The following is a 17,640-nucleotide window of genomic DNA, read 5'->3' as shown; positions in this document are numbered from 1 at the left end:
AATGCTACTATTTCAGAATTTTGAAACACCTCGCCTCAATAATGATAGTGTAGAGTTCCAAAGGGCAGCCAAAATGATCAAGGGAATGCAGTGACTCACCCAGGAGGAGAGGTTACAGTGTTAGGGGTTTTTCTTCCTTGCTCCTAACACTAAAACTCGTGGACATCCAGTTAAGCTGAATGTTGGAAGATTCAGGACATATAAAAGTATAAAAGTAAAGTGCAGTGCAGTTAAACTATAGGCACTCGCTCCCACAGGAAGCAGCGATGGTCACCAAACTAAATCGCCTTTAATTAGGATTAGATAAATTCACAGAAGAGAAGGTTATTGATAGCTACGGACCATGATGGCTATGCTCTGCCTCCACAGTTGGTGCTGGTAGTAGTGCTTCTGAATACCAGTTGCTGGAAACCACAGGAGTAGAGCAATTGTTGTTTTAAGTAAAATGCAGATTCTTGAGATTACAGTCAGGAGTGGGGAAAGGTTGGGGAGTGGGGAAAGGTTTTCCCTATAGGTATTTTTTATGGTCAGCTCTCTCCCCTGGCAGTGAAGATAGAGAAAGAAAGAAAGAAAGAAAGAAAGAAAGAAAGAAAGAAAGAAAGAAAGAAAGAAAGAAAGATTATTTATTTCCCCCTTATAGTGAGATATGGACCTTGAGGGCATTTTTAGGTGACGAATAGCCATCGAATAGCCAAAAATGCAAGTAGATAAATAGGTACCGCTCCGGTGGGAAGGTAAACGGCGTTTCCATGAGCTGCTCTGGTTTCGGTGTTCCATTGCACCAGAAGCGGCTCAGTCATGCTGGCCACATGACCCGGAAAAACTGCCTGCGGACAAACACTGGCTCCCTCAGCCTGTAAAGCGAGATGAGCGCCGCAAACCCAGAGTCGTTCGCAACTGGACTTAACTATCAGGGGTCCTTTACCTTTTTTTAAAAAAAAATCCTAATACATATGCAAATATTAATAACCTACTACATTCCAAATATGGTCATATTTATCCACACAAAGTCTACATCTGTAAGCAGTTCGTTCATTTTACCAGATAATTTGAAATGATACGTACCATATGAAGGGGATGGTTCAAATTTGGAGAGCCTGCTTTCTGCGTTACATGCTGCTTAACTGAAAGCTAAGTCCACCACCCCTATCTGACATTAGGAACAAAAAAAGAAAATCCTAGGGTCCCACTCTGGTGACTATTTGCTATTGTGTTTGTGGGCATGGCCAGGAATTGTGAAGCATTCCGGAAACACACCCTGCAACCTTAATCAAGAGATCATGCTGCTTCTTAGTGAATCAAAATACCTCTTCTGGTTAGAAAACACCACTTTCCCCTCCCTGCCCTGTCTATAACACCTCCAGGGATATGGGGGTGCCTCTAACACTTTCTGGAATGTCAAACACCGTCCCCAAGGAATTTAGCTTTAATGCCTAAACCCATGGCTGACTTGAAAAGAAAGAGGTGTCAACAATTTAACTGCATAGACAAAAGCAAAGTGCAGTCCATGAAAGCAGTAAAGGGAGGTTTGCTCTGATAATTAGCTGTCGCAGAGCAAATGACATGGGCCAACAGGTACCTTTTCTCCATTATCTGCAAACGACCCCGTTTTTGTTGTTTTCTGTCACCACCTTGTCAGTTTAATACCTGTCTTTTTTCACTGAGCAAACATTCTTTGTTTGTTTTCAGGTCTGTTTCCGTGAATTTTCTTTTCTTTTTGAAAGTAAAGATGGAGTAGAGGGAGGTGGGTGCAAGAATTTATTCTATAGTGGAACAGCTCATTTTACAGGCCCAGTCCTTATACTCAGTGTTTCCTTATATTTCCTTACAAAATGCATGCATACACACAAAGCAAAAAGCAAACACACACCCCCAAGTATTTTTTTGCAGTTTTCAGAGGCTGGCCAAAACTGTAATGTTTCTCCAGGGCAGAGTGGCTTACCATGACAGAGGCAAGGAAAGAGAGCATGGCCACCTCTCTATTACACCACTTCCACACCATACATTTAAAGTTATACCATTTTGATGGTCAGAACATCCCTCAGATCATTCTGAGAACCACAGTTCGTTAAAGTTGCTCGGGGTTGTTAGGAAATCTCTATACCCCCCCCCAACAAAGCTACTTTTCCCAGAGTTTCCTAGGAAGAGAGATTGATTGTTAAACCACTTTGGGAATTGTAGCTCTTTGAGGCATATGTGGGTTTCGTAACAAGCTTTAGGAACCTTGACAAACCTTAGTTCTCACATTCTTTTGGGGAAGCCGTTCATGTTCAAGTGATATTTGTTGTTGCTGGCATCTGTCTGTCTCAAGAGTGGAGAGACTGTGTGGAGTGCACCTCTGGGGCTGAAGTCAAACCACTCGAGAATCACAGCGCCTGTTTTGGCTGCAGAAACAGGTAGCTGCTGCCTCCCGTGTTGTTTTAGCTGCATTAGCAGCACCAAAATGACCACTCCAGGATGCAAGCCTGAGCTGTGTATATGAAGGTCCTGGGCTGCCCAGATGACAAGACCCCCCCCCCAGCTGATGTGGTCCAAAGGACAGCATAGCAATACATTTGGCAGCAGCTTGGCTGCAAGATTTGCTGGAAGGAGACATACAAGATGCCATCTAACCGTCTGAGCGACTGCACTCCGAATTTCTGTACGGTTCAATCCTTACCCTTTTCTTCTCCTGAATATGGCCCTCAAGGCAGCAGACACAGATTCTTCCTTAGGATTTACTCCTGAAGTCTTTCTCATGAATGGGCATAGCTGCAAGGCAGTGGAAGTCTAAGTTTTCCTTCTCCTGGAATGGCTATCTTCCCAGGTTGGCGAGTCCCATCTGCCCCTTATTTCCCTCTACAGCAATGCAGTAACCGCCTTCTTGACTGTTGTACCTACTATGGGTCTCATCTGTTCAATACTCTGGAGCCTGTCTTTGGATACAGGAAAAGTCCCTAACTCACAAGACCCATCGGCTTCCCTCACCTGCTTTAGCCGGCCACTTGAAACCATTTTCCGAGACTGGCCGCTGTCTTGTGCTGGCAGCTTCTCAGTGCCACAGGTGAGACCTGAATGCTGGGTGGGGACCAGAGGTGGGCAAGCTACCCCAGAGGGAGCATGATGTGTCTCCCACCAGAGGTACTACCCTCCCCCTAATATCCCATCCCCCTTCCCCTAACGTAGTATACCAGTGCTTGAAATTTATTGTGCAGATGTGGCCTTAAAGAGGGGGTGAGGGGGACTTCGTTGCTGCTTCAAGAGGTGCTAGAACTACAATAAGCATCCTCATTGCAAATAGACTGTTCCCAGTGGGAACAATTTTTTTGGGGGGGGGGTGTTGGAGAAAAGCATTGAGTAACTTCAACCTTCTAAGCCCAAGTGGTGACAATTTTCCTGGACCGTTTGGAAACTTTGAAAAAGATTATGTGTTACATGTTGGTTTCTGTGGGAGGTGTGCCATAACATAAAATACATTTTTTTGCCCATTTTAATTGCAATTCCCCCCCCCAAAAAAAAATAGTTCAGAGCTATTGCTTTGCATGTTACACCACAAACATAACACACTGTGGCCGCAATAGGAAACTGCCTCTTCATAGTGGATCTATGTAGCTATTGCTTTTGGTATGGCTTGGAACTGCTGTGTGGAAAGACTCCACTTTGGCACTGTTATAAAATAATATTGGGGGGGTTGCAGGGCACCATTACTAATGAACAGAGAGGGGTGACCGAACCTGACAGCTGCAGTTACCCAGAATCCCTCGCAACACCACCTTCTTCACCTCTGCTCCACTCCAGAGACCCGCACCCCTCCCGCTTGGACTCAACCCTGCCTTAAGGAAGGCTTAAGGATCAGCATATGCGCACATTTCCACATGACTAGCAACTTGGGAGCCATACTTCGCTGTCAGTGGTATCTCATTCACAATGGAAGACTCCTCTGAACAAAAGACAGTGATCAACTCTTATAAAAATGTTAATTTCTCTTTGTGTTTAGGAATTCACACCTGGGAGGGGTGATAGGAGGACTAGGAGAGGTGTCAAAAGTGCTCAGATTTCTACCTTGAAACCTCCTTTTTTTGTGAGGTATTGATTACATAGCTGTGATGTAGGAATGATGTATTGGGGGCGTTTCTTGGTGATGGGGAAACTGATAAAAGTGGAGGTTCTCTTTTGTTCTGGGTTCCTTCCTTGTTCTCCTGCGTGAGGGGAAGGACCCTGTTGCAACAACAAATAAAGGCTTTGCTTCTCAAACTTCTCTGGTTGGCCTCTGTTATATATTCTCCGACCGATGGAGAACCCAATAAGGCTCTTGTGTACCCCATAAGGGAATAAGAGCAGATTTTTGCTTAGAACAGCACCATATGTAATATGACTCTTACATATCTCACACAGCCGCATGGAGCACCTTCCACTTAGTGGAACCTATGAGGAAGCCTTCTGAAGCCCAGGTGTGCAATTATTGGAAGTGGGGGATAATGTAAAGTGCAGAAAGGATCCTCTATCTACTCCCTTCCTCCCTCGACACACTCTAATGCTGCCTGTGAAACACGATGGGCGCAATTAGCTGGTCATATCATGCAGTGGCGATTTCATGACTATAAAAGCACACCTGTGCAACTAAGCAGCCAGTAAGAGTGAATTGAAAAAGAAACAAAACCAAAAAACGAGGTGGAGAGAAAGTCTCCCATTGGACTACAAAAGAGACACCACTGGCTGTGAACACCAGGTCTGAGGAACCATGGAAATCTATTGGGAAATGTTCCTTAATTCACCCTAGGAAGGAAGGAAGGAAGGAAGGAAGGAAGGAAGAAGGGACTGTCTTCCACACTGGAATCAGCATAACCTGTGTTTGCCAATTTCTCACAGAAGAAACAGTAAGAGCCTGTCGGCTCAAATCCAGCAAAGCACTTAAAATGTATGCTTAATTTAAAACATGTGACCAGTCTCATTGATTTCATTGAGACTACTGACCCACTTCAAGGCAGGTACGTGCTTAAGTGCCTTCCTGGAGCACTAAGGGCTGATTTTTTACCAATGACATCAAGGAATCTCAATGAAACTTAATCCTGTGAGGTGCTGGATCCATCCACTGTCCACTGCGTCTGTGTTCATCAGAAGCCAGTGCTTTAAAACTTATGATTCAGCTTTTGTCTTTTCATTATTATATTTTTGAATGAAACCTGCATTTCCTCACTTGAGATATGGGGCCACTAAGTATGTGACATACTTCTTTTCATAATGTTTATCTCCTCTCCGTATTACAGGAGACAGTATTTTTATTCCCCTATTCATTAATAAATCCCAATTTTCATGCCTTTTATCTCTCCTGGCTATTTCAAATCATATCACGTTGAAAACCCTGCATGCAATTTGGCAGTACAGTTTCAAATATTTTCACGGAGAAAAGATTGTTTTAATCCACAGACTTGTTTTGATTTATGAAGTGGCACAAAAGGAAAATTACTCAGTGATTCAGATGCACATTTGTTCAAGATCAAAATGATGAGTCTCAATTGTCCTTAAAGAAGCTTAGATCCTTAGGAAATTAGGGTATATGTGTGTATATATGTGTGTATATATGTGTGTATATGTGTGTGTGTGTGTGTGTGTGTGTGTGTGTGTGTGTGTGTGTGTGTGGAATATATAGCTTCCTGTGCTGTGCTGCTTTCTAAGTAGTATATTTTAAAGTTGTATTATGGTAAATTGCATTTTATTACATTCATTTTATAATCGATGGGATTCTTGCATCGCTAATTTCCGCTGTGCTTGTGTAACATGAAAAAGTGGTGTTGATGTACCATATAGAACAGAGTCAGCCGATGTGGTGACTTCCAGATGTTGTGGATTACAACTTCCATCATTCCTGACAATTGTCCATGATGGCTAGAGCCAATGGCAGTTGTAGTTCAAAGCATATGGGAGAAAGCATAGGCTGGCTATCTATGACACAAACTAAGACTATTCCTTCTTAATGTGGTGCAGGGGCTACCTAAGAAGGAATCACCTTGGGGATAAATAAACCTATCTTTATCCTCTCTGTCATCTCTGCATATACAACCAGGTCATCAAGTTTGTTTGTTTGTTTTAACTGTTACAGATCTAGAGTTAGTGAGAGTTAGAAATTAGCAAAACGTTAGAATTTAGATAATAAAGTAGTTGGGATATCGAAGGAAAAATAAAGCCTGCAGCAGTTCTTCTAAACTAAGTTTGAGCTTAGCAAACTAGTGACCTGGAAGCCCAGACTCTAGTCACCCAAGAGCTGGAGAGATCCAGAATATGGATGGACAGTGGAGCTTGGACTGCAAAGAAATGCAGTCAGTAACTGAAGGTCTCCATGGACAGGAAAAAGTGACTACATGCAATGTGAGAGCCCTGCTGGATGAGATGAGATGCTACAAGGAGCTAGGAGTGACCCAGAGGCCAGGGGTGCCAACTTGAATAAAATATTTGGCGGCATGCAAGCCCCACCCTGCATAATTGATCACATGACTTGGTGCATGCACACCATTTGAATGGCAATGCCCAACAACTCCAGGGGGGATTATTTTATTGGGGAAACCAAAGGGACCTCAGCCCCTAGGAGTTGGCTCCTATGTCAGGGGCCCAAGCTGTTCCCTGTGCACAATGCAAGTTATTTCTGCTCCGGAGCCCTAAATGCCAAGTTTTCTATAAATATTAAACAAATAGTGGAAACAAATTCTTTCAGCACTGAAATAAGCATTTTCTATCTTGTACCGTCCATTTTTCTTTAAAGGCAGGCAGGACTCAGGATTTGTTAGATAAAGCACAGCTCTGGATCCTAGTGGCAAACTTGCTTTTATATTCCATAATCATGCTAGATATTGACGTGATTTTTATGTCGGCACAAACTGCATTGGTGTGCTGGTTACCTTTATTGTGTGGTTACAGGTAGGTAGCCGTGTTGGTCTGGGTCGAAGTAAAATAAAAAAATTCCTTCAGTAGCACCTTAAAGACCAACTAAGTTTTTATTTTGGTATGAACTTTCGTGTGCACACGCATGCACACGAAAGCTCATACCAAAATAAAAACTTAGTTGGTCTTTAAGGTGCTATTGAAGGAATTTTTTTATTTTACTTTATTGTGTGGTTAAAGAACAAGCTAGAATTAAAGCAACATTGTCTTCCAGCTGAAAGCTTCACAGCTTTGCTTGTATTGAAAGAACCAAATTTAAATCTCTCTCCATAACTTGGAGAATGCATCGTTTTATATTGTGACATAAAAATATGGAGCTTGGCCAGCATATCATGACAAGCTATTTGAATGGGCAGTTGCTGGGAGAGCTAACATGGTACTCTCCCCCCGCCACCCGACATTGTGGATTACAACTCCCATCATCCCTGACCATTGGCTATGCTGATCAGGGCTGATGGGAGTTGTAGTTCAAAACACCAAGAGAGCTATCTCTGAGCTGATGCATTGGAAACCTTACTGCCTTGCTTGTGGGTGTCCCCTCTTTGAAGTCTGCACATATTGTTGTTCACAATTAATTGCAAACAGAAGCAGAACTATTAGTAGCCAGTACTATTTTTCTAGAAAAAGAGGTGCTGGAACTCAGTATGAACGCCTCGCTTGTTCTCTCATAATGGCAATGGAACCTACCAGAGAGGTGTCGGAATGGAGTTCCAGCTGAAAAAAAGGCCTGTTTCATGTTTCCACTGTTTTGTAATATTGTCTTCTGTGTCAAGGGTAATGGCTGTTCTTCCTAAAGCACCCCATTCATTCTGGTATTCTCCTTATCCATCTCCCTTGCAAAAGGAACAGTGGACCTGTAAGCATTACAGTACTAAAGTTACTTAACATCTCACAAAAATGAAAAAGGCCTTACCTGATCCTGAATGGGGTAACTGTGCTCCTGAAGGAGCAGGTGCACAGCCTGGGAGTCATTTTGGACTCACAGCTGTCCAGGGCAGCTGTCTACCAGCTCCATCTGGTATGCAGGCTGAGACCCCACCTGCCCGCAGACTGTCTCGCCAGAGTGGTGCATGCTCTAGTTATCTCCCGCTTGAACTACGTACTGCAATGCGCTCTATGTGGGGCTACCTTTGAAGGTAACTCGGAAACTGCAATTAATCCAGAATGTGGCAGCTAGACTGGTCACTGGGAGTGGCCACCGAGACCATATAACACCGAAAGATCTTCATTGGCTCCCTGTATGTTTCCGAGCACAATTCAAAGTGTTGGTGCTGAACTTTAAAGCCCTAAATGGCCTCGGTCCTGTATACCTGAAGGAGCGTCTCCACCCCCATCGTCCAGCCTGGACACTGAGCTCCAGTGCCGAGGGCCTTCTGGCGGTTCCCTCACTGCGAGATGTGAGGTAACAGGGAACCAGGCAGAGGGCCTTCTTGGTAGTGGCACCTGCCCTGTGGAACGCCCTCCCAGCAGATGTCAAGGCAATAAGCAACTATTTTACTTTTAAAAGACAAGTGAAGGTGGCCCTGTTTAGGGAAGTTTTTAATGTTTGATGTGGTATTGTTTTTAATATTCAGTTGGAAGTCGCCCAGAGTGGCTGGGGAAACCCAGCCAGATGGGTGGGATAATGATAATAATAACAACAACAACAACCACCACCACCACCACCACCACCACCTTTGTTCGGGGGGTGGTCTATGCTGTCACATATGCTGGGGAAATGTTGTGTGGCCTTCTAGACATAAAAAAATGTATTAATGCAAGCCTGCTTTGGGTGTTCCTATAGAAATTTATCATTTTCATTCCAAATTAATCCCTAGGGTATTCTTTAAGACATTTTAAAAATAATCGTAACCATTGTTTTTATTTTATTTTAATTGTTGCATTTTCACCATAAATGAAAAACGTAAAAAGAATGTGAAGCTATAACTAAGGCAGGGGTCCCCAGACTTACCGGCGTTTGGGCCGGTTCCCACCGCGCCGATCGCGCGGTGGGCCAGAGGACGGGGGAGCGCGCGCCTGTGCGGGCCGGCGGGCGGGGGAGTGCACCAGAAATGACCTCTTCCGGGTCGGGAGAGGCCCATACGCATGCGCACAAAGGATTTTCGGCGCTTTTTTCCCGACCCAGAAGAGCGCTGCCGCGCTGCGCGCCATAAGAGCGGGCGGCGGGGGTCGTCGCGGGCCGGATTGGCAGGCCAATTGGGCCGCATCCAGCCCCCGGGCCGTAGTCTGGGGACCCCTGAACTAAGGCATGCTAAGAGATGGGGGGGGAGACACACACTCCTTGTTGTATTGTTAAATTCCATACTTCAAGGACTGTAGCCAGAGATGGTAATCAGATCGCAAGTGAAATCTAGTTTTAATTCAGCTACATGATAAATGGAATCTGCCATACGTAGTCAGTACTGCACGATCAGATGTTGTATCAAAACATCTATTTGTGAAGTAAAATTCTTCGATGATCTAATGTTCTGCTTTTTTTTGGCATTTAAAGTTAACAAATGTGTCTTTGGCAGGGAATGCAAGCTCTCGCAGAGGATTCCATGACCAAAATTTAATCTGAAATGATCTCAGCCACTAACTCAAATGGGTTAACACTTTTGGTTTAGAGATTTATTTATTTATTTTTAAATGTTGCCTATAGAATATTAAATGATAGAATTATGGCTTTGCATCATCAAGCAAAAATGAAGTAATGATATAAAAATGATAGCACAAAGCTTGTTCCCCCACCTCACCCCATCACCTAAAACTGTACCATTATTTTTTTTTTCCAACAGCACCCATCATTTTTTTTTTGCATTATAACATCCCAGCACTGGTTAATAATGATTAACTGCAACGTTGGTGCAAACTGTGGTTCACTTTGAAGAAACCCTGCAAGGGATACATACCTTTCTACATACTCTGCAATATGTTTTTATTGGGGTCAGCAATAGCGTTTTTATGGGTATTCATTTTAATTAGTAGGAGAATTTATATTCCTGTAATTAATCTGCTCTACTAATTGAGACGCATATATTTCTAATCACAAGGGGCACAATTCAGTGAGATCTCATAATTTTTTTAAGCCATTGCGTGGTCACTCCAGGAAGTGCTGCTGGATGGGAAACCTTCGTGCGAAGGCCCCTGCGGCAGTGTGAGCACAAATATAGCTTTTCTAACATTTTGTTCTTTCCAAAGCATAGTCAGGAGTGCTTCCAGGTTGAAAGACTCCATATAGAGAGCTTCACATCACAGTGTGCATGTGTGGAGCTTCAAGACAACCATTTTGTAGGGCTGCCATACATCCAGGTTTTCCGGACGTGTCTGGGAATCAGGCTGTCAAAATGGCACCTGGGCAGATTTTTGCTGAATTGGCAAAATGTCTGGAAAAAACCAGATGTATGGCAAGAAGGGGTTTGGTGTGTTTTTTTAAAAAAAATAAAATAAAAATGCTTTTAAAACCCCAAAACATAATTGGGGAGGGGGATGTTCCCAAAAAAAGCTCAACAACTCCCCCCCCAAAAAAAACCCATGTGCAGAATATGGCAACCTTACATTTTGGCCACTTTGCTCAATTCAACAAAGTTATCACAACTAGCGATGTCAGAGAATTCCAGTGAAAAGATAAAGGGGAACAGAAATTGCCAATGTTTAGCTATCCACCCCATGTCTGGAACTGAATGTAGAATGTACAAAAATAAAATAAAATAAAATAAGAATCCTGAAGACTTTCAAACAATATTAGTATTTGGTGCACCTTTAGTGCCACCTGACCTGTGGCACATGGCACCCATCAGCAGGCTGAAATGGGGACTTAAGGGAGGACGCCAGTAGTTCAGCAGTCCTGCCTTAATGTCTTACGCCGGTGTGCTTTTTGAAAACAGTGCTAGGATTGGATGCTAAGTAAGATAATGGCATATCTGTGCATGTAAATAAAGCCTTTCTTCTTCCAATGGAACACTGGCTTTAAGATTTCTTACGTCCTTTTGGAGTTTTAGCTGAACAAGATTTCAAAAGCAGCGAGGGGACACATTAGAACTCTTGGCAAGGTCAGAGGTTTGATGGAATAAAACACTGGCGTGCTCATCCGGACTCTTTGAAAGAAGCATTTCAGCCCGCGACATTGCTACTGGTAGGGAAGAAGATACGTAATTGCTGTGGAGACTTTGTTGGTAGTAGCATGTGTGAGAAAAGGGTTATACTTCAGGATAAGTGCCCCTGAGGGCAGGATAGAATAATCTGAAGAAATAGCTTTATTGCTACTAAGAGCAAAAGTCACTGGAATTACAGTTGACAGTGTCAGCAATCCCGTGATAGATAGAACTAACGCCAAAGACTCTTGTTTTATTGTTCTCTCTCTAATAGAATTAACGTACAGTTATTTCAAAATATATTTGGAGCATGCCAAGGGCGATCAATCGCACTTGTAGAAATGCATGTGCACACACAAACACACAAGCACATGACCAGTGCAGAAAGACAGTAAATTAAAGGTTTGCCTTCTGATTTGGCAATGCGTTCTGCAAAGCAAGGAAGCCTGGAGGGTATGAATTATTTAATGTAAAATTTGCATAGATGTTGCCATTTATACTGAAACACTAATTTTAGGCATTGCAAAATAAAATAAATAAATAAATAGGCAAGAGGACCCCGAAGAAGATGCCAGGGACTTTCAAACAACGTTAATGCTTGTTGCAGTATAAACTTTCAGATCATAACTTATTTATTGCTAGATTGATGGTCAGTGGATTTTTCTTTTCATCTCCTTCAGCAGAAAGTAATTATGTAATCCAATGACGTCTGTGGGTGTTGCCCTGATATTACATTTTAATCAGGGCTAACCCAAGGTGCTTTGTTGCCTGTAGTGAAGGACAAAATGGACAGCTCTTCCATCTCCCCTGCTATAAGCCAACTAGACTGACAACTGAGTCTTACTTTAACATTGGTGATGGAATAACACCACCCACCACATCTGGGCCCTATATAAGAAGGTCCTGGGGCCGTGTGGCAGTAGAGGTGAATGTCTGGGGGATCGGGAAGATCACCACAGGGTGGCTGTTGCTGCCACTGAGCATCTGCCACCTGGGGCACTTGCCACACTCTACCTAATGGTAGGGCTTCCCCTGATTTATATCCTCCATACACTAAGTGTATAAAGAAAGCATTCATGCATTGCCGAGTTCTAAGTATCTTTAAAGGTAAAGGGACCCCTGACCATTAGGTCCAGTCGTGACCGACTCTGGGGTTGCGGCGCTCATCTCACATTATTGGCCGAGGGAGCCGGAGTACAGCTTCCAGGTCATGTGGCCAGCATGACAAAGCCACTTCTGGCGAACCAGAGCAGTGCACGGAAATGCTGTTTAACTTTCCGCTGTAGCAGTACCTATTTATCTACTTGCACTTTGACGTGCTTTCGAACTGCTAGGTTGGCAGGAGCTGGGACCGAGCAGTGGAAGCTCACCCCATCGCGGGGATTCGAACTGCTGACCTTCTGATGGGCAAGCCCGAGGGTCTGTGGCCACCAACTAAAGTATCTTTAGTTGGATGTAAACCCTATTATGTTCACTGGGACTTACTCCCAACGAAGGGCAGGTGGGTTAGTTGCCTTAAAACAATGCAGCAAACGCCATTTTCCTATTGAGCAGCTTCTGCACAAGGAAGTCCATGTGCTTTCTTGTCCATGCACACGAAAGCATCTCTAGGTATTAAGCCATATTGATGCAAACACATTGCCAAACTATACCAAAGGCTTAGAGAGAGGTGTGATGAGGTAATTGGTGCATTCTCAGAGCTAGACTCTGCATTGTGAACATATGGCGTCTATGCAGTGCCCATTGAAATGGGCAGGGCCTATGCAATAGCAGATACATTATTTTGGTTGCTCTATCATTGAGTTCACAGGTATGCTTCACACTAATGATCTCCATACAAATTCTCCTTCTTGTCTTCTTCCTTCTTTCCAAGGTTTCTGCACTTTTGGTTCTCCATATTTCACAAGAGTTCACTACACTTCAAAAGCAATCAGAAAAAGAAACTTTGAGCTGACTCACACTAAACCTTAACTATGGCTTGGTGTGATGTCTGAACTGATAAACAGTTTTTATTTCATTTTATCTATTATTATTCATTTCCTTTCTATACCACTTTATATTTTTAAGGGGGGGGAAACCTCAAAGTGGTTTACATTGAATAACACAATCCAGTATAAACCATTACTGAAGAAGTTCGATATAAAGTATACATTCAAAGCAATATAATTAACAGGAAACTAAAACATTATCTTAAAAAAATCAAAATAAAACGTTGTAAAGGAGGTCAGCTACAGAATGCGCATTTAATGTAGCAAAGTTAACTGGATATATATATATATATATATATATATATATATATATATATATATATATATCTAAAACATTCAAAAAGAAAACATTACTAAATGAAGTCAAATATCAAATGCACATTTAAAACAGCATAATTAGCAAGAGAATGAAATATTATCATAAGTATCGAACATGCCTGCTGCGGCTGCTGCCAGTCTTGCCCATGGTGGTTCTTGACAGCTAGCAGTTCTGAAAGCTTAGGCTTGATGACCTGGGTCTAAGAGCCAGGATGGTCTCTGGCTTCTTCGGCAGCCTCAGGTTTTGTAGCTGGAGTCAGTCAGAGCCCCACCTTCCCAGGCCAAGTGGAAAACATGGCATACAAGGCAGGGAGAAGGTCTTCTAGGACTCACAGCCAAATCATGGTTTGTGTGCAGCCAGCAAACCAGAATCAGAAACCATGGTTTGAAGAGGGTTTACAAACCATCATTTGTTTTTGCTAATTATGGTTTGGCATGATATCTGAATTGCTCGACTATAGATATGGCCACTGCTGGCCATTGCTGGCCCTCCATGCTGTGCTTCTGCACTATGGAGAAGGAATGATTTTTTTGAAGCTGATTACTGAGAGGAAAGAAATGGAATGAAAGCAAATAGTTTTAAACCATGATATACATTTTGGAATACATTTTGAAGTTCAAAAATGTTTTGTGATGCAAAATATACGAATCACAAGCCATGATTTGGCATGATTTCTGAACTGAGTCTATGACTTCCTTATCTAGAGGCACAGGGTTTGTTTGTTTTTCTTGAAAATTTAGTAGAAAACACAGATCCTTTGCATATTGAACAGCTCCCAGGTGCCCTGTTTCCAAGTGCCCATGAATCAGACCTCAAACCTGGTGAAGTATAGTTATAAAAAGCATCACCTATGAGCCTAGGATCCATTATTCAAATGTCAATTCAACCATAATCTCATTTGGTGACCTTATTCAAGCCGTTATTTCTCAGTCTCACGCCCCACCTATAATATGGGGGTCATAAATACTGGACTACCCTATTATTGTGTTCCTGTAATGAACACTTACATAAGGAACTTCGAGCACTTAGAAAAAGTGCAAGCATTAACTTTTATGACTGTACAACCTCTGTCATCAGGGGAAATTAAGGGTCTGCCTGAAGATAGGATAAGCTATGCCCGTGTTGAAGTTTCCTTCACTGCACTGCATACATTGCAGCTTAGCCAGTTGTGATCCTAAGGTCAAACTCTCCTTCAGGAGATGAGCCCAGAGATTCAGGGCCACTCCCAGAAGCACCCAACAAAGAGGAAGCACTTCCACAAGAAGAGTCCATGGGGCCAGTATCCTTCTGGCCTGAGGACGCTGTATTGCCCTCCTTACAGAACACCAGCTCAAAAGCCTGGCGCAACCAGATCTTCCACCTCATTAGAATAAATAACTGGGGTAGGAGAGCTGAAAATAATGTCAATATATTTCACATCTGGCAACCCATGTGCCCCTTGGGTTTCAGATAGAACATGAGTAGGTGAACCTAAAAAGTCTGGAACACAAATTTCCATGGCCCTCTAGCAGTTGGTGGGTCATTTACCAGAAGTAAAGTATTTAGTGTTAGCTCTGGAAATGTATACTCAATTCTGACCGAACTAAGCTTCTGGATGTATATTGTGCTCTAGGAGGCTTAGTTTGGTCAGAATCAAGTATACACTTCCAGAGTTAATGTTAAATACATCTGGGAAATGAGCCACCATAGCCGCTAGAGGACAGAGAAAATGTGTGCTCCAAGCTTTTTAGACTCGTCTACCCATGTACTAAAAGGGATGCGGGTGGCACTGTGGGTTAAACCACAGAGCCTAGGGCGTGCCGATCAGAAGGTTGGCGGTTCGAATCCCTGTGACGGGGTGAGCTCCTATTGCTCGGTCCCTGCTCCTGCCAACCTAGCAGTTCGAAAGCACAAAGTGCAAGTAGATAAATAGGTACCGCTCTGGCGGGAAGGTAAACGGCGTTTCCGTGCGCTGCTCTGGTTCGCCAGAAGCAGCTTAGTCATGCTGGCCACATGACCCGGAAGCTGTACGCTGGCTCCCTCGGCCAGTAAAGCAAGATCAGCGCCGTAACCCCAGAGTCAGTCATGACTGGACCTAATGGTCAGGGGTCCCTTTACCTTTACCTTACCCATGTACTATCTGAAACCAAAGGGGCTCATTGGTTGCCAGATGTGATTTTTTCCAGCTGTCCTACTCCACTAACTGGGTCCTTTTAAATGAAGAGACACCTCTCAGTGAAGGTGGAGATAGCTATCAAGACAGAGCTTTAGCTGACTGTGGCTGAAGCAACAACTGAGAGGGTTTACAAACCATGCTCTCATGAAGTGGCCAATCTGAGTTGGGCAGGGAGCTGTCCATGGTCGCCTTGTCTTGCCTCAGTACTTGCAACAGAACAGAGTCTCTGTAACCAGCACTACCATTTAACTCACTCTTAGAAACTGTGCTGCCCAGTTCTTCATAAGGAGACTGTCTCCTATGTTCACTGGATACACATTCTCACAATGCAAAAATGGTTATTTACATGAGATCTTATCTGAAATTATACCCAGGGTTGTATTTTTAAATAAAATATATATATGCACATTAATATCCGTGGGACCAGAGATATACTCAATAGCAAAGTATTATTGAGCTGTATTGTTCAGCAGTGCATTAACTTGCATGCAGTGTGTATAAGCTCCTAGGTGAAATTTCATTATGGAATTACATACCTTCTCCCCCCACCCCCTGCTCTGTTAACAGTATATATCTTTCAGTCAATGGCACCCGTGACTGGACAGCAGCTTGTTCTGATTTCCAAAGCCTGGAGACTGGCCTTTGTGGTGGGGGTGATGTCATTGGTTAACCAGCTTCCGCAGCACCCCATGCTGTACAAGGCAGTTCCTCTCTGTATTAGTTCTACCCTAACCTGCCAAGAAAAGAAAACACATAGCTTCCTTTATTCTGCAGTGAAACAAAGTGGTTTGGACACAATTTGGAGAAGCATTGCCAGAAACAACAAAATAGGCTTTAACTTAATAACATTTCCATATATTTAGGTGCTCTTCAAGAATATATGACTCTAATTGATTTTTACCATTTTTTTATGGAACACAACTGGTGCTGTGGAAATTATCCTTTGGCACATGACCAGAATCTGAGGGAAAGGGGGGGGGGGAAATATGTATAAAAATTTATGGAAACTGATATTATTAAATCAGAACAGGGTTGCTTTTTTGGCATTCTATTTGGTGCCCCTCTTCCTGACGATTGCTATTAAAAGAAAAATCACCTTAATTTTCTTTATAAAGCTAATGTGCTAGTCTATTTTATTGGTGACAGTGATTCTAATAGTAAAATCATTCATAAAAGCATATTGTGCAGTGAAATAGCTGAAGTTAGCGCAATCATTTTCACATAAAAAATGTTATTGCGTTTGCAACCTGCATTTTATGACTGAACATGGATATATATTTTTAAGCAACCTGTTTGCTGAAGCCTTGAAATAATGATAATATACAGAAGGGTTTTCTCTTGAAAAAGAAACAGTGGTTGCCTTGTTTACAGCCAGAGCTATTTAAAATTGATCTTTTCAGCAATGCTTCCAGACAAAAGCCTTTGGAAGATTTTCAACGATGCCAACCATTCTATGGAACACTCTGTAGGTTTAGCAATAGTATTTTGTTTTATTAACTATGAATGTTTCCCCCTCCTCTCTCTGAGCAGTATCTTTTAAATTGTGTTGTCCTTTTAAAAAAATAAAAAAGTAATATCACTTTCCTCTACAACTAAATGACTGTCACAATATCCTCAGTGTTCTATCTGGTGAGCTAATTCTAGGAGTGGGATGCAAGACAAGCGGAATTTGGTTAGTTGTATTTAAAGCAAAATAAAATATGAAGCCGTATGAATTGCTTTTGTGCAATCTGTGCTTTGCCCATCCTTTGGAGACAACACTCTGCAAATAGATAGTTGTTTTGGAGTGCTCCCATAAACCTACATGAGCCAGACATGGCAAATATGAAACGTATCCGTCACAATCTTCATACCAAAGACACTATGAAATACACTGAGCCTCTTGGGCTTGCCAATCAGAAGGTTAGTGGTTTGGATCCCCGTAACAGGGTGAGCACCCGTTTCTCTGTCCCAGCTCCTGCCAACCTAGCAGTTCGAAAGCACGCCAGTACAAGTAGATAAATAGCTACCACTGTGGCGGGAAGGTAAACAGTGTTTCTGTGCACTCCAGTTTCCGTCACGGTGTTCCATTGCTCCAGAAGTGGTTTAGTCATGCTGGCCACATGACCTGGAAAGCTGTCTGTGGACAAACACCAGCTCCCTGAAAGCGAGATGAGCGCCGCAACTCCATAGTCACCTTTGAATGGACTT

At 42.9% G+C, this 17,640-nt stretch overlaps 1 protein-coding gene and 1 long non-coding RNA gene across 3 annotated transcripts in view; one reads left to right on the top strand and one right to left on the bottom strand.

Moving 5' to 3' along the window:
- Nucleotides 1–17,640, top strand: part of ADGRL2 (adhesion G protein-coupled receptor L2) — a 548,846-nt gene that overhangs the window by 17,221 nt on the left and 513,985 nt on the right. The gene's annotated exons all lie outside the window — the stretch shown is intronic.
- Nucleotides 13,359–17,640, bottom strand: part of LOC148685019 (uncharacterized) — a 34,841-nt gene continuing 30,559 nt past the window's right edge. The window contains exon 3 of the long non-coding RNA XR_015950991.1: nt 13,359–16,183. This is a non-coding gene — a long non-coding RNA (uncharacterized LOC148685019). The remainder of the gene's footprint in view (nt 16,184–17,640) is intronic.

This window comes from Zootoca vivipara, chromosome 7 (genome assembly GCF_965207765.1).
Source record: "Zootoca vivipara chromosome 7, rZooViv2.hap1.1, whole genome shotgun sequence".
In the NCBI taxonomy this organism is placed as follows: Eukaryota; Metazoa; Chordata; class Lepidosauria; order Squamata; family Lacertidae; genus Zootoca; species Zootoca vivipara.
This window is presented reverse-complemented; position numbering and strand designations above follow the sequence as displayed.